Source organism: Staurois parvus, unplaced genomic scaffold, assembly GCF_062004578.1.
Source record: "Staurois parvus isolate SC_StPar_1 unplaced genomic scaffold, SC_StPar_1.0 ptg000031l, whole genome shotgun sequence".
Classification (NCBI taxonomy): Eukaryota; Metazoa; Chordata; class Amphibia; order Anura; family Ranidae; genus Staurois; species Staurois parvus.
In genome coordinates, this window is record NW_028317827.1 from 3,048,131 (window position 1) to 3,075,561 (window position 27,431).

Consider the following 27,431-nt stretch of genomic DNA (forward strand, 5'->3'; position numbering starts at 1 on the left):
CATTATGATAAATAAAGCATGCTAGGAAATGTTAGAACTTGTGCCAAACCAATTAATAATTTGGTCTTCTTTTTAAAAGGAAATATTATAAAAATAAAACTTGCGTGTGCTTAAAAAATACCAAAAAATTGGTCAAACAACATATAAATCACTTCCAAAATATAACCCACACACTGTACTGAGACTCAGGCCATACTGTAAAAAAATGCACGTGGCATTCCATTTAATGATAAATTAGTGCTGTTTGAAAATAGTGTTTTAATTCAATAACACATTAAATAACAGTCATTTTACTAACAAAATAAAAGACGCTGGAGAGGCTGATGAGCACAGCTTCATGATGATGACTGGTTTGATTGTCAGAAATGTTAGATGAGGATAATAGTACACCAATTTGTCTGTTTCACTAAAATCAATAATCATTGATTTTTTTGATGTGTATTCCTCAGAAATTTATTTGAGATGACCCAAAAAGGAAGAGTTTATTGCTTTTATTAGCAGAAGGGCAAATGATGAAAAGCTGGCGCAGTAATGAAAATAAACTGATGTAAATGAAATTGCAATTCTTTAAAATCTTTTCCTTCTAGAAATGTTTATATATGATTGTTCTTTTATTTGTGGACTTTCTGGGAAGTTAATCTCATACGCTATGGACGTTGCTGACCATCTGGGAAGTACAAACAAATATTTTTAACCAGTTGTGGACACTGGGCATGCAACACTGCAAAAAAAACAAAAAACAAACATAAAGTGGTAGTAAATTCTGCTTTTTTTCTTGTACCTACATGTAAGCTTATAATAAGGTGTATCCAGGGGCGGACTGACCATTTGGAAACTCGGGCACTGCCCGAGGACCCAGGGTCAGTAGGGGGCCCCATGAGATGCCCCTGGTACCTTTTCCATAGGCTTTTTTGAGTTTGGGCAAGGACACAGGGGCCCCATGATCCCCTATTGCCCGGGGGCCCCATGAGTTGTCAGTCCGCCCCTGGGTGTATCTGTAGGTACATATTATGGGATGGATGCTGTACAATACTGCCTCAGCAGGTGATATAATGTGAAAACAACATCAGCCTCCTAGGCCCACCGATGCGTTTCGCCTTGCCCCAGGGCTTAATCCTAGAGGCCCTCTTTGATTAAGCCCCAAGGTAGGGTGCAACACATCAGAGAGGATCTGAGGCCATTTCCACATGCTGAACCAGTGGTGTGTGGCATCCGTCATGCTGTATAACTAAATGATAACTAGATGAGCTTTCAGGTTGCCTGCACCCTCTTCTAGTTGTGGATCACCAGAGTAACAGCATTACAGGGCATCTGCTTTGCAGGTAAGTTTGTCATAATGTGATAGTATGTGGTCAAGACTAGCCCATTATGGTGGTATTCCCGAGTGTAGCTCGGGATAAAGTTTCAGCACCACAAGCGGTAACCCCGATACCTTGCAGTGTTGCTCCAGGATCTGTTCTTCTCTCACTTTGTCCTGCGCTCCCGTGATGTCCCTCCTGCAGTGTCTCCCGGCAATGTCCTCCGGCGGATGCCGGCATCTGTCTTCTGGGTTCCATCCCCTGCGACGTCGGGACTTACAGGGGACGGAACTGACGGGAAATTTGAAAATGACAAAAAGTGACATTCACTAAATACACTAAAATAATATAGTAAAACATTACTGTATCAAACCATTTCACATACATTTTGTCCCTACTGCTTTGTCCTGCGCCCTGCCTACATTTTTACTGTTCTTTTTGCCTGGAAACTGAGAAATGTCCATGGCGTCCAAAAAGCGTCCCTTTAGGTCAAAATCGGTTTTAGACCAGCTAGAGAACAGCGATAGTAAATTAGAACTACTTGCAGAATTGAGTGATAATGATTCGTGGGGAAATTCGTCATCAGACACTGAAAACGATTCTGCGACTTTGCTCAGTGATGTGCGAACTTGGCGCTATATTTCAAATTTCAGTGTTTTTTGGTCTGATTACATTATTGAATTAACTTTATTATTATTATATTATTATTTTTTATGATTATTTATTAAATTATAGTTTATGATTTCGTGTTTCAAGTTTTATCATACCCGGGATTAGGGGCGGACTGACCATTTGGAAACTCGGGCACTGCCTGAGGACCCGGGGTCAGCAGGGGGCCCCATGAGATGCCCTTGGTACCTTTTTCATAGGCTTTTTTGAGTTTGGCAAGGACACAGGGGCCCCATGATCCCTTATTGCCCGGGGGCCCCATGAGTTGTCAGTCCGCTCTTCAGGGAAGCCTATCCTGCCCTCAGCTAATATAGGAATTTTCTACTCCTCCTACCAGTCCATCCCCCACAGTTACTACCTTTTGTACCACTAGCCCCTTCCTCCTAGATTGTAAGCTCCAAGGAGCAGGGCCCTCCTAACCCTCTTGTATTGAACTGTATTGTTGCTGTATTATCTCCCATTGTATTGTAAAGCGCTGAGCAAACTGTTGGCGCTATATAAATCCTGTATAATAATAATAAAATACCAGCCCACCTGGCTATGGTATCTGATCCCAGGACAAGGAATTGGGTAAGCATTAGACTGTCCCTGTGAAGACTGTGAAGACTTGTCAAGAACTTGCATATAGCAGACTTCTACTTTATAGGCCCTGGGGGTGTAGAGGTACTCACATTGTCCTTGTCCTGCAGCTATAGATAGAACTGCTTTCAGGCCTTCCGCTGGGATTGTTCTTTTCCAAGCTATGCAGGCTGGCTTCCCCGGTGGACTTCAGGGCAGTGGAGCTCCCTCTTTCAGCTTTCCTCCTTCCTCCAACCTCTAGCCTGGAGGTAGAACCCCCCTTCTCCAGGGCCCCCTCCCAGGCCACACAGCAGCACTTCACCATCCATCTTCCACCCGACTGTCCTGCTGGCCAGACTCTGTCATATTTATGGGCTAGTATGCCACACCGTCAGGCCTTCTGCCTGGGATTCATCAGATTCCCATAAATATGCAGATCAGCTCCTGCTCACCTTCACCTCCTGACTTCTAGAAGATTGTCTAAGCTTCTAGAGAATGGGGAATTACAAAAGGACTGACCTGTAGAGGCCTCCAGCTAGACCTGAAGTAACCCTCTGACTCACACCCTGGTTTCTAGCAAGCCTCTAGCTACACTAAATCAATAACTACACTAGAGGGCACTACAATAATATTTGTTTAATATGAGAGATTGGTGAACTGTAGTAATTCCTGATTGGACAAAAAGCTGAAGATTTAAGTCTGTGCCTCCTACATATAACTAAGGCCTTGTTTTTACTACATTGACAGCTCTCAGTTTCAAATCATGATCGGGGGCTGACAGTGACAGCCAATCACAGTGGTCACAAATTGGGAAATTCGTTCTAATCCCTGGCCATAAAGACTCACTTAAAGGGATGCCAGGGATGTTTGGAAATAGGTTTAAAAGTGCAGGTGAGAGCAAAGATAATCAAACATTTTAAATGGTGACATTTTACAACTCTTACACATTGACTGCCGTTTCCTGTAACAAAGACCAGTCAGTGCTGCTCCCTTTCCTTGTGCAGGGTGACTGGTCTTGTCTTCTCCCACAGCTCTGATCTCTACACAGGCTATGTGTAGCACAGTGGTGATGTTACTGCTACTTTTACAAGATAATATCTGAGTTTGCAAATGCATTCTGTGCATAGAGATTGTTTGTTGCTGTTATGGAATATATTTACGTAAATGATTTTTTGTGGCTGGAGTTCAACTTTAAATGCACATATAATCTTATGGTAAACTATTGGTTTCACAGCAGGGTCTCTTTAAATGGGAACTTATCACTTGCCTCTCTAGTGTTGCATTATGGTCCTATTCACATTTATGGGGACACATCACAGGTCCCAGAAGACTGTGGGACCATTCACAAAGTGCTTTGCTTCTTGGGCATTTTCAATAGGCAGCAGGCTGTGCTCCTATCAGTTTCACAGCCACAGTTAAGATGACGGAGCCAGGAATCAGAAGGCTAGTGAAAGTAAGTGTCTTATTGTTAAACATTTTTTTTAATTCTTTGTTACAGAGTGGAGAACCGCTTTATGTTAATACATTTTAAAATAAAATATATGGAATATATTAAAATAAAAGTGAAGATTTCCATACAAAAAAAAATAAGAAAACAATTGTAATGGTAAGCAGTATAGTATATTAATACTGTATTTAGGGGAATTTAAAGTGTTACTAAACCCAGGACCCTGCATTCACTATATCTGGTCTCCCACAGTACACACAACATGGAAATGTTAATATTTTAGTAAATATAAATTGCTAAATACCTTTTCTTATCAGCAATTAGAGCAGTCTTGTGACTTCAGCTGAGCACTGGTTAAAGCTTGTAGGAGGAGTTTTCTTTCTGCTCTAGGATGATGTAGAACCCCTGACTTCTGTTTGGACAGTGCTGATTGGCCCTGTGCTGATCCCATGCACTTTCCCTAGAAAACAAAAACCCTCTCTAGCAATACACACCAAAGTGATCATGTGCAGAGTGACTTCACACGATATGTCTTATCAGGAGATAAAAGGGGGACACTGGAAGAAGGGGAGGATCAGAGAAGACAGGATCAAACAGCGTTTTTACACAATGCAGAGGATTAACTCCTTAGGTTCCACAGTGAGTATAACAAGCATGCTTTACTGCATATACAGACTGATTTTACTGTTATGGGTTTAGTAACACTTTAAATGCTTGAATCAGCATTTTTCAATCAATGTCTATGTAGTTGATGTGGAACTGAAAAATCCAGCATACTCTAACAGCCAGATCCTATATGTACATGTGACACAGAATGGCAAGATATGCTAGGATTCATAAGATAATATATGCGGTTAATTAATTTTAAGGATAATGTTTCCCTATAAAAGCCTTCCTTGTTTGAAAAGGCCTGACACTGCAGGGCACCACCATCTTGGATGTGATGTCAGCAGCCCCAGCAGAACCCAAGCTGTCACTCAAGTGACACCCTATAGCAGCAGCCATTCTCATCCAGGGTTCCACTAGAGATTGCTAGGGGTTCCTTGAGTTGTGGAAGACTGACCTCCCTTTATGGTTGCTAGATGGAGGGCCATTGACACTTGGCAAATCTAGCTGAAAAACATCAATTATCATTTCTGCTGTCCATAAAGGTTGCATTCTGACCACCACTGTAGGGATGCATTCTTCCTACTGACCACCAATGTAAGGGACATTTTTTCAACTGACCCCAAAAGAATGTGATTTGGTAAAGGTTCCTTAAGTCCTAAAACTTATTTTAGGGGCAGTGCTGGATTTATAAAGGAGCAAAAGGGGCACCTGCCCTGGGCCCCCTGACAAAAGAGCCCCCCCTCTCCTATTATAAAACAATAAACAAAAAATTATATAGAATACTAAAAAACAAACACTAATAAAAAAATATAAACCATATAATCATAAAAAATTACTTCCTTCTTTCTTTTAATAAATGCATCTTTGGAAGTAATATTTTGCCAGCCATTATCTGTAAACGTTTTTAGGCTCCATTCACATTACTGTGACTCCAAAGTCATGCGATTTCCAGTGTGACTTTGGAGCACGAGTTTGATGCAACTTGTGGTGCGACTTTGAGCCGACTATATGTCGACTAAAGTTGCATCAAAACGCATACAATGTAGTGCAGGAGCTACTTTTAGATCACTGTGACTTGAAGTCGCACAGATTTCAATGGTACTCATTGGCAAACATTGGGTGCAACTTGTCATGCAACTTTGGACCCCAAGGTTGCATGGCAAGTTGCACAAGTGTGAACAGACTCTTACTCTGGAATGGTATATTGTATTGTTTTTAACAACGAATTTTGGCAACTCATGCGAACCACACATAGGGCATGATGACTCTGTGTGTCTGTGTAAGCATGACTTCAGATTGGTGTTGTATCATACAGTTCAAAAATGTGTGACTGTCATTGGGAATGTAAACCAACTTTTGGTGTGAGGGGCCCCCAGAACCTGACGTGCCCTTGGCCCCTAGGGTCTAAATATGGCCCTTTTTAGAGGTACCTCTGTGGTAAAAAGGTTTAGAAAGGCTGCCATACAGTATTTCCCTTCACCTGCCCCCAGCAGCTACATGAAAGGATATGTATGCAGTTAACGGGAGGGGTGGAGGAGCTGGGCCAGCACAAACAGAAATGAGACACTCCCAGAAGAGAAAAAAGGTTGTGCTAGGGAATTGACTCTTCCAGAAGAAACCAAATTTTCTAGCACGTTCAAAGACACATTGGGGTTTATTTACTAAAGCTGGAAAGTGAAAAATCAGGCTCACCTCTGCATAGAAAAAAATCAGCTTCTAACTTCAGTTTGTTCAACTAAGTTTTGCCAATAAAACCTGGAAGCTGATTGGTTTCTATGCAAAAGTGAGCCTGATTTTGCACTCTCCGGCTTTAGTAAATAAACCCCACTGTGATAGAAAATCATGTACAATATTTGACTTTTGTGTGCTTTCATCTGAAATTTTTAAGCTGGTGACAGCATCTCTTTAACTCCTTCCCACCTGGCCTACTGTAACATGATGGCCAAGCCAGATCCCCATTATCATAGGAGGACGTCATATGACATCCTCCCAGGATCACGCCCCATGGGCTGCAAACCGGCGCCATCTGTCACCGGCTGTGTCCACTGGAGACGGCCGATGACAGATCACTGCACTGGCCTGCTGCCAGTGTCATGTGATCGCCGTAACAAATCAAAGCAGATCACATGACAGTTGTAAACAATAAATGGTTTCCTTTCATGCCATTCATTGCTTAAAAATGTGCTGATTGGTCACATGTACAGACTGGGCCAATTACAGCCCATCTGTAGCATGTGATCAGCTGTGACCAATTGCAGCCAATTACAGCTGATCACAACAAAAACTACTGAATGAATCAGTTTCATTCAGTATAAATGCTTGCTTATACTAATAAAATTAGTTTTTATATACAATCGTAATCTGTAAAGGGAAAATAAAATCCTGATCACTTGCCCAGAGTAGTAGAATGCTGCTATGATAACATTGTATTACTCTGGTCACAGGTGTAGAAAAAAAAAACATTAGTTCTTTTGTTAAAAATTTTATAAACATTTTTTAAAAAATGAAAAACTGTTACGTTTTAAAAAATGTTTTTTTACATTCTGTCGCTAGTCAGTGTCCCTGATCACTGCCACACCAGTTATAGGATGACACTGTACTGCATTGGTGACAGTATGTAAAAAAAATAATTGTGGACATTTTTTTTTTCATTTTCCACAAAATTATAACAAAAAAGACAACTTCAAAAAACTTACCATGCCTCTTACTAAATACCTCAACCTGTCTACTTTCTGAAAAGCGGAAATGAGATGAGGCCCTCAGTACGTAAGGATACATTGATTGTTTTAGATATATACCATAGTGTGTGGATTCTATAACTCTATATAATTCCTAACAACTAAATAATAAATACTGATTTGGGTTATTTTCACCAAGGAAATGTAACAGAATACGTTTTGGCCTAAATTTGTATAGATAGATTATTTATTTGCAAAATAAAAAAAATAAAAAAAAGGAAATGAATAAAAACACATTTTTTTTTATAATGTTAGGTCTTTTTCCATTTATAGCGCAAAAAATAAAAAACCTCAGTGGTGATTACAAAACCACCAAAATAAATCTCTATTTGTGTAAAAAAGTGATAGAAATTTGGTACAGTGTTGCATGACCGCACAATTCAAAATGTGACAGCGCTGAAAGGTGAAAATTGGCCTGGGCAGGTAGGGGGTAAAAGTGCACGGTAGGCAAGTGGTTAAACAAATAGGAACATACAAACTTCATCTCACAGTTGCCTTTATCAAGTGTAAGATCTTTATTTGCTACTCTGAGACTCCAAAGCCTATGTAGAAGCAGTTGTCTTGTCTTCAATATCCTTCGAGGAGACCTCACTGGGCTTCAGACTCACACAGACTATGCCATCCTTCCTGCCAGAGACAAACTTCTCTTTCAAGAGGTCAATTATTAAGCGGCAATCCTTCCCACCCTCCGTCTGGGAAGGTGACGTTAATTGCGGGGTGATATTTTTCACGTCTGAGATATGAGAGCAGCGTCCAGATTACATGCAGATAGCAATGCTAACATAAATGATCCATCTGTGGACTCCGCGCGCTCAGGTTTGTCTGCAAATGATAGACTGCGATTATTAGCCGGGATTACTGCTTTTTAATATGGACGCAAAGAAAGCACAGGACTAATGAGAGCCTTTGAAGCCAAATGACGTGATTCTAAAAATATTGAAGTGATGAAGAGTTCTCTCTCTTCCACGTTCACTTTTACATCTCAGAAGACAAGTCTGAGACCGTGATGTGTAGCTGATGACAGGAACTAAATTCTAGCCAGATTTTCAATGGCGCTTATTGTTTTCCGCTCTATGGCTAATACGCCTGCAGACGTACTTAAAGAAGAATTCCAGGCAGATCCTGAATACAAGCACCCTCTGCATATGTATGCCTTCCAAATTCAATGCATGGTTTGACAATTTGGAATATTTATTGTGACAAACCAGCTGAAAGTTGAAATCAGACTGGAAGTGCTTACATTTTGGAGGTGGAAGAAGGAATTGTTGAGGTGGCTTTGCATGAAGCAGAGTGCTTAGTTGAGACTGAATGGCTGTTCATGGCCGTGCTCCAATGCTTCTCTGCATCAGCATTTACCTGTGCATGCATATTCAATGTATTTTCTGAATGTGAAAGATCCGTGTTCAGAAAAAAAACGCTGGACACGCATGCACAAGGTAAACATTTACAAGAACACGGTCGCATATAGCTATTCACTTGCATGGCAGGCAGGTGCGTCTTCTCGGTCACAGGAAGGTGCCGTAAAACTGTGCAAAAAATGCCTGTAAAAGTCCATGTGCATGAACCTTTATGGATTCCTTTAGTTATTTATACTTTTCTATTGTTTGCAAAAAAAATGGTGTTTGTGGGTCTGCAAATTTTATTATATTTTAGGAGTAAATTGTTCTCTCTACCATTGGCTACACCTCATTTATGTGGACCAGCTTCCGGATAGTAATAACGCCAGGATGTGATTTGGCATGGCCTTTTGTAGTCATCATCAGGAGAGTTTGTGACAATGCAGGAGATAAGTGGTAGACAAGGACAGAGCTTTGTCACATTATAATGTTCCCCCTCCAGCACGCAAAAAGCAACTATATAGAGCAATGGTCTCCAAACTGCAGCCTAGGGGTCGTATGTGGCCCTTTGCATGCCTTTATCTGGCCCTTGGGCACTATTCCACCAACTGACACCAATGACGGCGCTCCATTCCCCCTACTGAACCATCAATCAATTCTTCTCATTGATATCAACAATGGGGCACTATTCCTCCTCTTAAAACCAATGATGGGGCACTGATGCCGGGGCATTTTCTACTCCCACTGGGCACAGTCTGGCCCCCGTAAAGCCTGAAAAACAGTAAACTGGCCCTTTGCTTAGAAAGTTTGGAGCCCCCTGGTATAGAGGATAGGGAAGATGTCCATTCCTTCAAATCAGGTCTCAGGTTACACTCAACTACCTGCTCTATGCTGTGCATTGCGTGACCCTTACATATACCCAGTGAAGTGACTGGCTGCAGGTGATACACAAAGATGAAACAAAGCCTCCTACATAGGTTGTACCTGTTTATCTGCTGTCTTCTCTCCTCTACATGCATTCAAAGTGCTGAATTTAAAAAGCATGTCTGAGAGTTCAGAAAATAGGGGGCAGAGAGCTGAAGTTATGCACGGCTCAGTGAGGAGAGCTCTGAGTGCTGATTGGAGGGATAAGACACCTCCCCTCTACACAGCACACAGGAACAGAACTGAGACTGTCAATCTGTTGGAGCTCCCACCCCTGTCACTATTTTTCTCTTGGTGTCAGGAAAACTTGTCAGAAGTGATTCATGCAGGTAGCAGAGGAATGAGGCAGCAAACAATGACACTTAGTGCTTTTAACTGAGACAAGTAAACATTATAGAGGGATATGCTTTCTTCATATTTCATGTCTGAGGTTTACAAGCAGTTCAATGTATTAGCATGTTTTGTGCATCTGCAAATCCAATGGAACCTGCCTTGGAAGTTTGAATCTGATTGGTGATGCAGAAAGCAAAGACAGAAAGAACATATCACAGGCTTCCGGAAGTACACTCTAACTGACTCTGTATATGTGTGCATTTTCTGTATGAGGTTACACAGAACTATAGATAGGATAAGCACCACTACTCCAGTGATCTACATTTGCTTCAGAGTTCTGTGCTGCACTTCTGCTTACTGGAGACAGGAGGTTGGCTGTTCATCACGGACTCCATTCAGAGAATGCTTTGCATTTTCTGATTGAATGCAAATCATCCACTGATTGGATGAGGTGGAGAGGCAGGATGGTGACATCAAGCTCTCCACCTCGTCCAGTCAGACAAAGCTTTGCACTCATTCAGGAAAATGCAATGCATTCTTTGAATGGTGACCATGCCAAGTGGCCAACCTCCAGTATTCACAATGTATCAGCCGGCTGCACAGCACAGACCACAAAGCAAGTGGAGATCATTGGAGTAGAGGTGTCTACCTTAGTGTTTTCCAGCATCCAGGGGCATCTGTCAGGCATGGTATATGCCTATACGATATATGCATCCCAGCTGGGCCAATGTTACTATGTATAAAATATCCATAACTGGAATTCCTTTTAAATATCTTCAATATTTCAGCTGACACTTCCAGAAGAGATTGGTAGCTGGCGCACTTATACTGCTTTCTACAACTTACTATTAGTTAATGAAGATGCCCATCACAGTGATGGGCCAATATGAAGTGCGAAGGGGGCATGCCAAATTTTGACCTCTCCAGGTCAATGTACAAATATACCAATGTCTAAAGTTGTACAGTACAGTATGAGTGTGTTTGACTTTTGCAGGATCCCACCGCTGACCAATGGCTGTATTTCTTCTCAAAGGAATGAGGGAACATTCCCAACATCCTTTGAAATGATGCAGATCTGTCAATAACACATTAACATAAATTAATATGCACCTTAAAGCAGACCTTTACTCTCTTTCTTTCTTTTTCCTCTTTAGTAATTATTGGTTCCCACCACCTCCTGTCAACCTGATCAAACACTATGGAATCGGATTGCACAATCTCTGTACAAGCTTATTCAGTTATTCAATTTCTATGTATTCAGGTAGGTCCTTGAACTACATAGTTGATGGCAGTTCAAAAAAGATTATACAGATTGTATTGTGTATGACCAGCTTTATGCAATCACAATTTAAAAAAATAAATAAAAACAGCATAAAAACAGTTATTCATGAATCCGCATGAATAACATAGGCTTTGGGGCAATCTACACCACACTGCACAGGGACCATGGAGCATCATCAGGGAGCCAGCAGCAAGAACCAGGAAGAGACTGCAAACCTCCCGATGACCCACTGCACAGCTCTGGTCACAGTATGCAAAAAAGGAAAAAGAATATAAAAAAAAAAATTGACAAAATAGAAATAAATAAATAAATTATATATATATATATATATATATATATATATATATATATATATATATATGGTATTATATGCTGTATACTATTTCCTCAACCCAATTTTTGATTGCCATCAATGCCTTTCATAGCTTATTAATGTACTTGTTTGTGCCATCAACCATTGTTGTTTTTTTGCCTACTTGTTTTGGCTGTAATTTATTCTAGCCATTTAATAAACCTGTTGTTAACAGTACCATATCATATAATGATGCTGTACTGCTCTGGTGACAGTATGTAAAAAAACGTGAAAAGAGAACCCAAATTTGATTTCTTCATTTTAAAAAAAATTGTGACAAAAAATTACAAGTTCAAAAATCTCACCATGCCTCTTACTGTATACCTTGGACTGGATATTTGTACTGTCCTGGCATTTTAGGGCCTCAAGAAATGAGATAGGCCATCAGTACATCGGGAGTGATCGATTTTCAAATATATACCATGAAATAACTTTCACAAAGACTAAATAATATACACTGCTTTGCATTATATTTAACAAAGAAATGCAGCAGACCATATTTTGGCCTAAATTTATGAAGAAAGATTATTTATTTACAAAATGTTAGAACAGAAACAAAAAAAAATGTGGGTTTTTTTTTCAAAATCTTCAGTATTTTTTGTTTATATACCAAAAAAATAAAAAAAACTCAGTGGTGGAGATTAAATACCACCAAAAGACAGTTCTATCTGCCTCAAAAAATTATAACAAATTAATTTAGGTACAGTGTTGCATGACTGAGTAATTGGCATTCAAAGGGCAACAGCGTTGAAAGCTGAAAACTGCCCAAGGCAGAAAGGGTGTGAAAGTGTTCAGTATTGAAGAGGTTAAACTAAATATTTTGTTTTCCAAAATAGGGGTTCACATATACTTTAAGCCCTTCATATTCAAAAATCTATTCAAAAATAATATAAAAATGCTATAGAAATATTGTAAACTGGAATTTGTTTGAGAGGTTGTTGGAATCACGTGGAGATGGGAAACGGGGCACGGCAAAAGTTAGACACACACACAAAGCCAATGTACATAGTAAAATGGGAAAGGGATTTGGGAATAGAGATAGATGAAGATAAACAGAGGAAAATATATAGACTAACACATGAGAACGTAAGCAAGAGAGAGGTGGAGGTAAATTATAAGTGTTTAACCTCCCTGGCGGTATGATTATGTCAGGAATTTTGTACCAAAAGTGGTACCATTTTTTTGCATGGAAATTTGGTGTTATGTATTGTAGGCCTGCAATTCTTAGTAATTACTTACTTAAATATTCCGGATATGATAAAACTTGAAACACTAAATCATAAATTATAATTTAATAAATAATCATAAAAAATAATAATATAATAATAATAAATATAATTCAATAATATAATCAAACCAAAAACACTGAAATTTGAAATACAGAGGCAAATTCGCACATCGCTGAGCAAAGTCGCAAAATCGTTTTCAGTGTCTGATGACGAATTTCCCCCACAAATCATTATCACTCAATTCTGCAAGTGGTTCTGATTTACTATCGCTGTTCTAAAACCGCTTTTGACGTAAAGGGATGCTTTTTGGCCGCCATGGACTTTTCTAAGTTTCCAGGCAGAAAGAACAGTCAAAATGCAGGCAGGGCACAGGACAAAGCAGTGGGGACAAAATGTATGTGAAATGCAGTGAAAAAGCAATGACAGCAAAAATGTCATTTTTTAAAAATTTCAAATTTCCCGCCGGTTCCGCCGCCCGAACGTTCCGACGTCACAGGGACCGGAACACGGAAGCCAGATGCCAGCATCCGCCGGAGGAGATGGACGGGGATGCTGCAGGGGACCCATCGTGGGAGCGAAGGACAAGGTAAGTGCTGCAGGGACCCCCAGAGAACGCTGCATGGTAAGCCCGAGTGTAGCTCGGGGTTACCGTTCTTGGTATAGAAATTCTACCCCGAGCTACACTCGGGAATACCGCCAAGGAGGTTAATAAGATGGCACATTTCACCGAACGTTGAATACAAGATGAGTGGGGAGAATACACCAGAGTGTTGGCGGGGGTGTGGAAAGATAGGTACGTTACATCACATATGGTGGGAGTTCCCAAAGATTCAAGGTTTTTGGGAGACAATGGTTCACTTAACTGGGATAATCTCTGGGATAAAGATAGGATTGGATCCAGAGTTGTGTCTAATACATAGTACAGAGCTATCAGTGAACAAATACAAGGATTTGGGTATATAGTATTACCTAAATGCGGCAAAGGGTCTGATACCTAAGTATTGGCATAGCTCAGAGGTGCCGAGAGAAGAGGATTGGGTGGAAAGAGTGAATCAGATATGTAGGATGGAGAAACTGTATTATATGCAAGAAGACAAGATGGGGTTATATTATAGGAGGTGGGGAAAATGGGAAGATTTTGTGCCCAAGGTGAAATACATGAAGCAGTGGAGTGGGATATGTGAAAGTTCCCCTTACTTAGGAAAAGATGTAATGGAGAAATGCAGAGTGGGTGGTTTTATTTTTTTGGGGGGGTAGGTTTCAGGGTGGGTGGGGTTATTAGATAGGTGGAGGGGGGTAATGGAAATAATGATAGAAAGGGATATAACTGATGGTTTTGTATGTTATATGAGAGTAATGATGGAACATGTATTTTATATGGAAAATGAATAAATATTAAAAAAAAAAAAAAGAAATATTGTAAAGCGCTGAGCAAACGGTTGGCGCTATATAAATCCTGTAATATAATAATGATATAGAAAAACAGGGTAAAATCATTCCTTTTACCCTTTGTTGGCTGCTGTCTGTATTTTACACTGTATTTTTTTTCCTAGCTGGGATTTAGCCAAACTTCAGAGACTACCAAATTGTCCAACTACTGTACTCTTTGTAGACATGTAACAAAGTGCCTCAGTTTGTATAATAAGCCCTTTGTCTGGTGTGCCTGTCTGCATAAGACTTAAGGAAAACTATGGCAAAATTAGAGCCATGTGACATGCATTATATGTCAGCATTAGCTCATTTTACAGCCGTCCGCCCCAGTTTAGGAAGCAAACTTTCATATTTTATGTGGAAAAATCAATTTGCATTTATGTCTGCAATATTTTAGTAAAAGGAATGGCTTCATTTTTTACACACCTTGAAAATGATAAATTATACTAAAACAGATCTGTCCCTGAGGTTCTTCAATTGTCTTTTTGGGGGCCTGTAAATCAGCTTTGTGACACACCGCATAGATTCTTTTTTGATTACTTCTTTTGTTGTCTATACAATATGCCTACTATAGTGAATCAAACAGAGCAAAAACATTTCCTTCTGATCAGATAACATTCAAGTATGGTAAGACAAGATGGGATCCAGTATATCAAAAACTGATCACTGCTTTATAGGCTTGTGTACCAGCAGAGAAAATACTAATATTACTAATATCCTGTTAGAGTAAAACCTTAGATATTTATTCAAAGTGGAGTTCCACTCACACTGTCAAAAAATAAAAGTCAGCAGCTACAAAAACTGTAGCTGCTGGATTTTAAAAAACAGCCACTCACCTGTCCCTCAGTCCAGCGGTGTCCTCACCATGGCTGGTTTCACCGGCTGTCTTCTCTTCCCGGCGCCGGAAGTAGGAGCGGGTACCTGTCAAATTTGGGTGCCCGCTCACCCCCCCCCCCCCCCGGCCCCCAATGGTGTCAATCCTTAATGGGGAACGGGGGAGCACTCCTTAAAGCGGAACTTCCCCTTTTGGGTGGAGCTTCGCTTTAACTTCAATTAAGGTCCACTTATTTATATTTGACCCCCATGCCAAAGTGCTGCAATACATTATCACCAAAAAAAATTTAGGGAACAAAAGTTAATATAATAAATATTGTATACGTATCTTTTGTTTTCTGAATTGCAGAGGGCAATGTTCCTTCCAACACATCCTGAGAAATATTGGGTAGTCCAAATCTTCGAGACGAAGCCCCAACACAGACGTTACCTCCAGATTTGGACTACTCAGTATTCCTCAGGATCTTACCAGAAGGAGCATGATGTCACCCTAATCTACATGCTGTGGAGGGAAGTTAAAAGTAAGGTAACTATATACATATTTTTTTTCTGTTTTGTTATATTTGTTTTTTTCATGTACTGCAGCATTTGGCATAGGGAGGAGTGGAGAGTAAATAAGCAGACCTTTTATTTTAAGTTCAAGGTCTACTTTAAAGTATTATTGAACCCCGGACCCTGCATTCACTATATCTGGTCTCCCACAGTACACAGAACATGGAAGTGCAAATATTTAATAAATATTAACTGTTAAATACCTTTTCTCATCAGTAGTATATAGCAGTCTTGTGACTTATCTCAGTGTCCAGCAGAGAACTGGTTAAAGCTTCTAGGATGAGTTTTCATTTTGCTCTAGGATAATGCAGAACCCATGACCTCTGTCTGGACAGTGCTGATTGACCCTGTGCTAATCACATGCACTCTTCCAAGAAAAAAAAACTCCCTCTCTATCAATACACACCAAACTGAGCATGTGCAGAGTGACTCCACATGATATGTCTTATCAGGAGAGCAGAGGGGGGCACTGGAAGAAGGGGGGGATCAGAGAAGTCAGGATTAACCCCTTAGGTTTCACAGTGAGCATAACAAGCATGATTTACTGCATATACAGACTGATTTGACTGTTGTGGGTTTAGTAAAACTTTAAGGCCTCATGTACACAAAATGTTAAAAAAAAGCTCTCCTAGAAGCCTTCCTCCTGGCAGCAGAATTTTTGCAGAAACAACAACTGACCCTTGTAAAAGTATCCAACGCTTTTACAAGCGTTGAGCTGCATTTACAGGTGTCAAGCACTTGGGTGTTAATTAATTTAATTGGCCAGAATAACTATTTATTCTGGGCACTGAAATGAATTAACGCTCAAGCTCTAAACCCACCTAGAGGTAACACGTGTTTAGGCGTGTTTAGACACATTTGCAAAAATGCCAAACCGCTGCTGCTCCTGGATGCACTGGCCCTGGTTCTTTTTTCCTGCTTGTAAACGCTCCTAAAAGTCTATGTGTTCATGGACATATAGGATAACATGGAGAGCCATTTACTAGCAGTAAAAAAAAACTCCTGCCGTCCTAAAAGCAGCAATCTTCAGCAGAAAAGCTAGGAAGAAGTGATTTACAAAAAGTAGGATTTTTTTTTAATTTATTTGTAGTATCCTTCAAGATAGGTTTCTAGTGAGGGTAAGGGAAATATAGTCTTTTTTGCTCTTCTGTAGTTAGAGGAGCAGAGTGTGATTATTTTTTCGGTGTTCTGGGCCTTACTGGCTGCAGGTTACTTTCCCCTGCCTTTTAGTAGATTCTAGAATTTATTGGGCTGAAAGAGGCAGACATTGGGCTTGAATATTTTTGCAGCCTCAGCCAATCCCTGGGTGAGAGATTGCCCAGTAGGGGGCTGAGGGGTGTATACATAGCCTGGGGCCTGGAACAGCAGGGTCATTGTCCAGGAGGAGAAGACCCACCTGGAAGGGCTGCTGCTCTGAGGTGCAGGAGAGCCTAGGGGCCCACTTTCTGAAAGAAGCACTGAGATCCCAGCTCAGGGAGAGCTGGGATGCCTGTCTTTTGAGAGATGCTGAAGCCAGTCCTGAGGGATTTCACTGAGGATTTGGCCTGGAGGCTCACTGGAGAGGTGTCTGGCTGGTAGTGGAAGGGGGTATCTAAATATGCAGGGACATTGTAAGTATAGACCTTAGATCCTGGTGACTTGTTGCTGTCTGACGCTTTGAGTATTTGCTCCAGAGTTGCTGAATTAGGACTGCTCCTGTGTTTGCCGTCCCCTGTGTTGCATGTCCACCTATAGCTAATCTGGAAGAGAGTCACCCTGAAAAGTCTAGTTATACTGGAGTGGAGAGTGTCCTCTGTTTATTTATTACAGGTACTTATATAACGCCATCAATTTACACAGTGCTTTACATATATATTGTACATTCACATCAGTCCCTAACCCTCAAGGGGTGTACAGTCTAAGGTCCCTAACTTACATTCACACATAATAGGGCCAATTTAGACAGGATCCAATTAACCTACCATCATGTCTTTGGAGTGTGGGTGGAAGGTGGAGTACCTGGAGGAAACCCATGCAGGCACAGAAAGAACATACAAACTCCAGGCAGGTAATGCTGTGATTGAGATTTGAACCAATGACCCTAGTAGTGCCAGGCGAAAGTGCTAACCATTTAGCCACTATGCTGCCCTCTGTTATATTGTGCACTAAATTTTAAATATCCCAAGGCTCACCCTGCACTCCAAACAAGTTCAATGAGCATCAAACCCTAAAAAGACACTCACTGTCTGGTCATTGTGTTGTGAGACTGTGGGAGCTGTTGTGTGCCCGGCTACTGTGCAGTCATGTGAGGATAGAACCTGGGACAAATCTTCAAGATCCATCAGGGGTCTGTTCTACATAAAATATACAAGATGCACACCAGTGGCATAAAGATGAATTTAACACAGGAACTAGAGAAGATGTTCACTTACGATACCCAATTATGGACTGTGGAAAAAAAATCATAAATCAACCAGTTTCATACCAGCCCTAAATATATATATTTTTTTGTTTTGCAAATTCCAACTTGCCAACTTTATACCTGTTCCCATGCAGAATGTGGAAAAACAATAAAAAATACAAATGGAAATGGCAACTGTGCCCCTTTACCAGGCCAAACGGTGATTAAAGAAATAAGCTAACCTTTCAGAGCTGATTCCTCTCGGAGCTATCTCTCCCACTTCCACTGGTTCTGACCTGCCAATTACCATGCTGTGAAGGAGACACACTCATTGACAAAATTCAAACATCTCTACAAGGTCCATGCTTCAAGACAGGCACAGTAGGCACCATAAAAATTATACTGGAGTCATGTTTTAAAGCTATTTTAGATACAAAATAGGGTTTAGTATAGTTTGCACAACTCAAAGGAATCTTTTCGGACCTGCATACGACTCTCTTTATTTTGACTACTTTTTTCCCAAGGCCAATTAAGGATTTGTGTAGTTATTTTCTTTTGAGATAGCTTTCTGACACCTTTATTTATTAAAGAATAACTGTAGTAAATTACATTGTTATACTTTTGTTCATAATTGTTTTTTGAAGAACACAGCTCTGGTGATATTCACTAACCTATGGGTTATACTGCCACCTGCATATCCTCCTGTAATTAGCAGCATAACCAAAGGTTACTGAATATTAACAGCTCTGTGTCCCTAATTAAACTTGGAAAAAGGGGATTTACAGTGAGTACAAAAAAAAATCATATTTTTGCTCTTATTATGTTAATCAACAAAGTTCCTTGGAATTAGTTTAGTGAAATCTTGATAGATCTAACCTGGCCAATTACAAAGTAAGAGAGTTGTCCTACCCAATTTATTTATTTAATTATATTTTTCATTAGTTCTCTAATGAAAGACCACTAAATCTAAACTTTAAATGTTAGAAAAGAGCTACTAATGGCATTCACACTTTAATGATCTGTTGTGTTGCGTTCATGAGTGCTATGTTGCTTAAGATGCTTTGCACACCAAATCAAAGAAAGTGTACATGAACCTTTTTTTACCAATTTTACCACATTCATAAAATGTGTTTTGCTGTGCTGCGGTGCCTTGTGCTCTACTTTAAAAGGTATTGGAAGTCCATTCACAACGAATGGTACCACAAAATACCGCACATAGAACAGTCATGTTGCCATGCTTTGGGTGATGCGCCACAACACACCAGTGTGAATAGGTCCTAAAAGATTCTACACCTGTACAAAACTTGACATTAGATTAAAGTGATTCTAAAGGCTGAAGGTTTTCTACATGAATACATCTTGCACCCAGATCCCCGCCTTAGGTATACCTGAGCCCAATCTCAATCCTACACTGTGCACAAGAGCAGAATCTCTCTCCACTCTCTCCTTCCTCATAGGTTCAGAGACAGCACCTGAAGCCTGTGGTACCCCCTGCTGTCAATTACATTCAGTGTGGAGGGAGTGGGGGTGGAGCAGAGCCATGCTCTATGTTTGTCTATGGGCACACAGATCTGGCTCGGGAGTGAGCCCACACGAGCGCCCCCATAGCAAGTGGATTGCTATGGTAGGCCCTCGGCAAGGTTGAGGAGCTAGAAGCGCTGGTGGGGGACCCCATCAGAGCAGAGTCGGGGATACTAAACCATTGCAAAGTACAGGTAAGTATGAGATGTTTGTTATTTTTTAAAAATGGGTTTACAATCACTTTAATTTAAAGTGGTTGTAAAGGCTGTAAAACCTTCAGTATGCAGCTCCCCCCACAATAATTACCTACCCCTGCTGTCAAAGACAATTAGTAAGGAGGGAGCCAGGGGGTTTGCACAGAGTAGGTAAGTATGACATATTTGTTATATTAAAAAAAAACTACCTTTAATATAACTTTAGCTGATAAACTATCAGCCTATCCTAGGAAAAAGGAGGCAGCAAAATAGCAATCATTACTTGCTTTTTATGGAATATACTGTAGGTTGAGTCTAGGGATGCACCGGTACCTTTTTTTGACTGGCAAGTATGAGTACTGATACTTTGGGTCAAGTAGTCTCCAATACCGAGTACCAATACTTTGCGGTGCCATTTGCATCAATACAAAATGTATGGACACAAATTGCACCACAAAGAATAGTATGCAATTTGAACAGAAATGTGATTCCTGTCCAAATTGCATGCAGTTTCCCCACTGCTCCTGTGTGAAGCCAGGCTTGTCATAGTCTGAGTTCACACAGGAGTGGTGCGGAAAACCTCCTTGCACCGATCCCATAGTGTCACAGAAGGAATACATGTGGATTTGAAATCCTGGTGGCATTTTGTATGGACATAAATTGCACCACAAAGTATAGTTTTCAGGTATCGGGAGCATTTTCATGAGTACTAATAAAAATACTCGAGACCAGAAACGGTGTCAGTGCATCCCTAGCTGAGTCATCTGTTTGCTGGGAAATACCTATTATGAAAATCTCCCAGAAACATTGCACATTTGCCTGTAAATTCTGATATTTTACATCAACTTACAGCACATGTATATTTTATGTTCACTGGCACTTTGATATTCACTATTTGAACCCCTGTTATGGTCAAACTATGGCCATTCGCACTATCTTGAGTCAGTTTCATAATAAAACATGCTCCCTCTAGGCAATATTCCCAAAATTTTGAATTTGCATAACCAAGGGAGTTGGAGATAGAATCTGGTGCTGACAGCAATTCTGGAAATAATGAATTTATGACTTACCACGATCCATAGGGAACAAGAGTCAGAGACAGCCCCATGGCCCTTAAATGCTTAACAAGTCAACAATAACATTTTAAAATCAATGTAGACCCTGACAGGAAGCCAATGAACAGACACGAGAAAGAGCTTGATGAGATGTGATTCTCCAGAAACCTTTAAGTAGCTGCCTATCTGGATGTCGAGCAGGCTCTGCTTCATACAACATCCCTAGAAAGAGCCTCATCTATAAAATACTCGGGGTGGTGCGCAATTCAAACATTATTCATACTGTAAAATGCATAATAAACTGTACTCCATCATATTCCGAAATAGTAGACACATATCAAAATGTTTAATGATTCGTGCTACAACATATTAATCAAGATAGACTGGTAGAACGCTTTTAGTCAGTCATCATAATAACTACAGGAATGGGATTGTACAAATTTAGACAGGATTTTTAAGTCTCCTACATTTCTCTTGCAGCACAAATCTCAGAAAACGGACTTTTCCCATAGTACTGACCAAAGGTAATTAATAATATGGAAAGCCTTTCACAGTTTTCTTGTACACAGTTTATTGAAAATCCTGAACATAATGACTGATAAGTAATAATAATAATTATTATAAATATTACTATTGTGAGTATTATTAGCAGTAGAAGTCACTCTTTAATACATTTTTTACAAATTGTATTAGATAGATAGATAGATAGATAGATAGATAGATAGATAGATAGATAGATAGATAGATAGATAGATAGATGGATGGATGGATAGATAGATAGACATGTAGATAAAATGATGACTGATAGATAGACATATAGATAAAAGGATGATAGATAGATAGATAGATAGATAGATAGATAGATAGATAGATAGATAGATAGATAGATACGTAGATAGATAGACTTGTAGAAAAAAAGATGATAGATATATAGATAGATAGATAGATAGACAGATAAATTGATAGATAGATAGATAGATAGATAGATAGATACATTATATTGCCAAAAGTATTAGGACACCTGTCTTTACACGCACTTGAACTTCCCTGTCTTAGTCCTTAAGCCACCGAAGTTTGCAGGTCTTTAGCTACTGACTCTCAAACAGTTTGCAACTTCTGCGCACTGTGCGCTTCAGCATGCGCTGACCCCACTCTGTCATTTTACGAGTTGCCGTTGTTCCCAGTTGCTTCCACTTTGTTATAATACCAGTAACAGTTGACTGTGAAATATTTAGTAGCAATCACAGTATCACGCTTGAATTCACTGAGCTTTTGAGCAGGGGCGGACTGACAACTCATGGGGCCCCCGGCAATAGGGGATCATGGGGCCCCTGTGTCCTTGCCCAAACTCAAAAAAGCCTATGAAAAAGGTACCAGGGGCATCTCATGGGGCCCCTACTGACTCCGGGCCCTCGGGCAGTGCCCGAGTTTCCAAATGGTCAGTCCATCCCTGCTCCTGAGAACGACCCATTCTTTCACAAATGTTTGTAGAAGCAGTCTGTATGCCTAGATGCTTGATTTTATACACCTGTGGCCATGGAGGTGATTGGAACACCTGAATCCAATGATTTGGAAGGGTGTCCCAATACTTTTGGCAATATAGTGTAGATAGATAATAGATAGATATAGTGGATATAAAAAGTCTACACACCCCTGTTAAAATGTCAGGTTTCTGTGATGTAAAAAAATGAGACAAAGATAAATTGTTTCAGAAATGTTTCCACCTTTAATGGAACCTATAAACTGTACAACTCAGTTGAACAACAAATTGAAATTTTTTAGGTGGAAGGAAGTAAAAATAAAAACTAAAATAATATGGTTACATAAGTGTGCACACCCTTAAACTAATACTTCGTTGAAGTACCTTTTGATTTGATTCCAGAAATCAGTCTTTTTGGGTATGAGTCTATCAGCACGGCACATCTTGACTTGGCAATTTTTGCCCACTCTTCCTTGCAAAAACACTCCAAATCTATCAGAGGGCATCTCCTGTGCACAGCCCTCTTCAGATCACCCCACAGATTTTCGATCAGATTCAGGTCTGGACTCTGGCTGGGCCATTGCAAAATTTTAATCTTCTTCTGGTGAAGCCATCCCTTTGTTGATTTGGATGTATGCTTTGGGTCGTTGTCACGCTGAAAGATGAAGTTCCTCTTCACATTCAGCGTTCTAGCAGAAGCCTGAAGGCTTTGTGCCAATATTGACTGGTGTTTGCAACTGTTCATAATTCCTTCTACCTTGACTAAGGTCCCAGTTCCAGCTGAAGAAAAACAGCCCCAAATCATGATGCTTCCACCACCATGTTTCACTGTAGGTATGGTGTTCTTTTGGTGATGTGCAGTGTTGTTTTTGTGGCAAACATATTTTGGAATAATGGCCAAAAAGTTCAAACTTGGTTTCATCAGACCATAACACATGTTTTCACATGCTTTTGGGAGACTTCATGATGTGTTTTTGCAAAATTTAGCCCAGACATATGAAGGATACGGGAGATTGTTGTCACATGTACCACACAGCCAGTACTTGCCAGATATTCCTGCAACTCCTTTTTATTTCTGTAGGCCTCTTGACAGCCTCCCAGACCAGTTTTCTTCTTGTCTTTTCATCAATTTTGGAGGGATGTCCATTTTTGGTATAATGACTGTTGCACCATATTTTCTCCACTTGATGATAACTGTCTTCCCTGTGTTCCATGGTATATTTAATGCCTTGGAAATTCTTGTGTACCCTTCTCTTGACTGATACCTTTTAGGATGAGATCCCTCTGATGCTTTGGAAGCTTTCTGCGGACCATGGCTTTTGCTGTAGGATGCAACTAAGAAAATGTTGGGAATGACCTACTAGAACAGCTGAACTTTATTTGGGGTTAATCAGAGGCACTTTAAATGATGGCAGGTGTGTACTGACTCCTATTTAACATGATTGATATCCACTGTAGATAGATAGATAGATAGATAGATAGATAGATAGATAGACAGAGAGAGGCAGAGATATAAATAGATAGATAGATAGATAGATAGATAGATAGATAGATAGATAGATAGATAGGTAATATTAATATTCAAAGCAAATTCACCCATCCTTTCATGTCTCCATGTTTTATGTTGCTGAGAAATCACTTTGAAAAACATCTTCTAGCATTTCTGTCCAGGGCCATCTTAAGTAAGGGCAGAGGATTCGTGTAACATTTAGTTCCTGGAATCCATCTACCCTTCACTCAGGCATGCAGACAGGGGGGTTTGCTTAGCTGAGAACAACCCTCCTCCCTTCCTGAAGACTCCTGGAGCCGTTAACGGCAGGGAAGGAAGGAAACAAGAGGGAACAGGGGTTGCATAAGCCCATGCTTCCTCTGTAGCACCAGCACCTGTCCCAGGCAGAGTAATACCAAGTGGACTTCACCTGGGACCTTTCTGGCAGCCTGGAGAGAGATGTCAGCAGAAGCTGGAAGATAAAAAGGTCCATTTGTTAAGCATCACATAGTTTTGCAATGGACACATTGGCACTTTTAGGCTATTTTCACACTGATCCGCAGGTGCGGTGCAGTGCAGTGCACTGAGCAATAGACTTCTATTATATCGTGTGGGTTTGGTGAGCTTTCGGAGAGCGCACCAAAACTTCTGAATGCATGGGGTTTTGGTGTGTTTTAGAAAGTGCGCACACTTAAGTGGCCCTCGCTCTTCAAAAGGTTAGGCACCCCTGGTTTAGATGAACTTTAATGCAACAACAAATAACCAACCCAAACGGAAGTGTCATACCCCAGATTGGGTCCCCCAGTTTTGTAACAAGCCAAGTATTCACTGACCCAACGACTCTTGACCCAGCAAGCTGGTGGGACTTTTTTTAATACCTCCACACAACCCTTGACCTACAATAACTCACAATTCTAGGGTAAGTGGTTGTGGAAACTTCCTCTTTGCCTGAACTTTCCACAATGAATGCCGCTTGCGGTTCCTCACATGTTTTAACCCTTTTCTGACCTGTTCCTTCCCTTGGTCATGCAGGCCCTCTGTCCATTTGCTCTTCTCAAGATGTCACTCTCTGTAAACAAAATAAAGTCTTGACAAGCATGAGCTTAAAAACATAGAACAAATCCAGAGACTCAATAGATGCCATGATTAAAGTGGTTTAAAACCCTTACATATGCTCAGTGAGGTGACTAGCCTCAGGTGACCAGCCTCAGATGAAAAAAATCCTCCTACATACGTTGTTTGGACAAAAGTCCAAAATGTATTAAGCTTGTCTGAGTTTTCAGAAAGCAGGGGCAGAGAGCTGAAATTACACACTGCAGAGCTCAGTGAGGAGAGCTCTGAGAGCTGATTGGAGGGAAGAGACCACCCCCCTCCACACAGCTCATATGGCTGAGGCTGTCAATCTACTGGAGCTCCCTTCCCTGTCACCATTTTTTGCTTGGTGTCAGGAAAATGTATCAGAAGTGATTCATGCTGGTAGCAAAGGAATGAGGCTGCAGAGAGAAATTACACTTAGTGCTCTGGATTGAGATACATACACACTATGGAGGAATATGCTTTGTTCATGTTTCATGTCTGAGGTTTACAACCACTATAACATGACAAGGTAACAGTTATATACTATGTAATATTATTCAGCCATAATCACAGCATCCCTTTAAAAATGAATGAATGTCTGAATTGCACAGGCTATGTGGCTAATTAAATTCAGGTAAAGCATGGATTGTTTCTAACTGCCACTATCTTGTTTTAGGTAGAGTGGGGAGGATTTAGCACCTGTGTCATGTTTTCCATGGCAAGATTGCATGTTCATATGTCTATGACCACACGAGGTACATCCCTCAGCTGGGACAAGCTCAGCAATAGTAACCTTTCAGTGGATCTAACCGATCCCCAATCCTTTCCCAAAACCAAAGAAAGTCACAGCAGCCAATCCTAAGTGATTGTGTATTAATCTGCCAACACTAAGCCGAAATATGATTGGCTGCTATGAGATACTGCTCTTTACATTTCTGGTTTGGGGGCTGTAAAACCTCCCCAACCACCGTAGTATCATCAGGGGTTGCAATGGCAACTCAGCCCCATGCTCTAGGGGTCCATGCGGCCTACATGTCACATTCGGTTTTACATTTGGACAGGAGGGGCGGCATATACAGGAATAAATCCTCTCCATTTAACTTTTACAGCCACTGAAAGCTGGATTCTCCTTCTCTCCCTCCTACCAGGAGGCTACAGGAGAAAAACGTTCATTGTGCTATACAAAAGGAAAAATGTCACCAATCCTTTCCCAAAACCAAAGAAAGTCACAGCAGCCAATCCTAAGTGATTGTTTATTAATCTGCCAACACTAAGCCGAAACATGATTGGTTGCTATGAGATACTGCACTTTTCATGTCCCCATTGCTCTTTGCATTGTTCAATTAAATGAGTCCTTCTGTGTCCTCATATGGTCTCTCCAGCTTTGGGGGATTTCCAAATTAAAATTCCTATCACAAATTCTATTAGATTTTGGTGTTAGTATTCGGGAAATGCATTTTGCTGGATGTCAGTGCATTATAACCTATATTTAATTTTGGAGCATCAGATTTCTCTCCCCCTATAACATATCTAATTTCTCTCCCCAAATATTTGCTTTTGGCTTCAAATATCTTGTATTTCCATTTAGAAAAGGTAGAGTGTAAAGAAGTTGCTGCAAGAAATGGATGCTTCGGCTCAACAGCTAGAATCCAAGCACAAACATAGTCACTGGCTTTCATTTACACCGGTCAGGATTTGGCAACCTGCTCTGCTTGAAGACTACAATTCCCAGCATCCTTTGCATATGTGAGTACAGCTTAGATGAACCAGAATCCCAAGACTGTTTCTTTAAAGTGGACCTATACTTAACATGTTAAATGTTAAAGATTTCTTAACAGTCTTGCTAAGGTGGGTGAAAAAAAAAAAATAACAGAAGGATCAAAACACTTAGGGGTTGATTTACTAAAGGCAAAAAGACTGTGCACTTTGCAAATTGCAGTTGCACTCTACAAGTGCAGTTGCTCCAGAGCTTAGTAAATGAGGAAAAGCTTCACTTTGCAAAGAACACCCAATCACATGCAAAGAAAATAGAAAAAAACAGCATTTTTGCTTGCACATGATTGGATGATGGAAGTCATCAGAGCTTCTGCTCATTCACTAAGCTCTGGAGCATCTATGTGCCTAACACCTAACATTCCTCACACTGAAGCCCCCTCAACACCCTACTTATTCGACCTTACTACCATTGAGGAGGTCACCAAGGTCTTCTCTGAAGCCCGTCCCACCACCTGCCCCCTCGACCCTGTCCCCTCACAACTCCTACGACCTCCCTCCTCCTCCATCCTACGCTCCCTCACCCACATCTTTAATCTCTCCCTCTCTTCTGGCACATTCCCCTCCCCTCTGAAGCACGCGCACATCACCCCCATACATAACAAGCCCTCCCTGGACCCCACTGACCCGAACAACCTTAGACCCATCTCCTTGCTGCCATTCACTTCCAAACTCCTCGAGCGCTTAGCCTAGCCTACAATCGCCTAAGCTCCCACCTCAACAACAACAACCTCCTCAATCCCCTACAGTCCGGCTTCCGTCCCCTACACTCCACCGAAACCCCCTTACTCAAAATCTCCAATGACCTGCTAACCGCTAAAGCTAATGGCCACTATTCAGTGCTCCTACTGCTCGACCTCTCCGCGGCT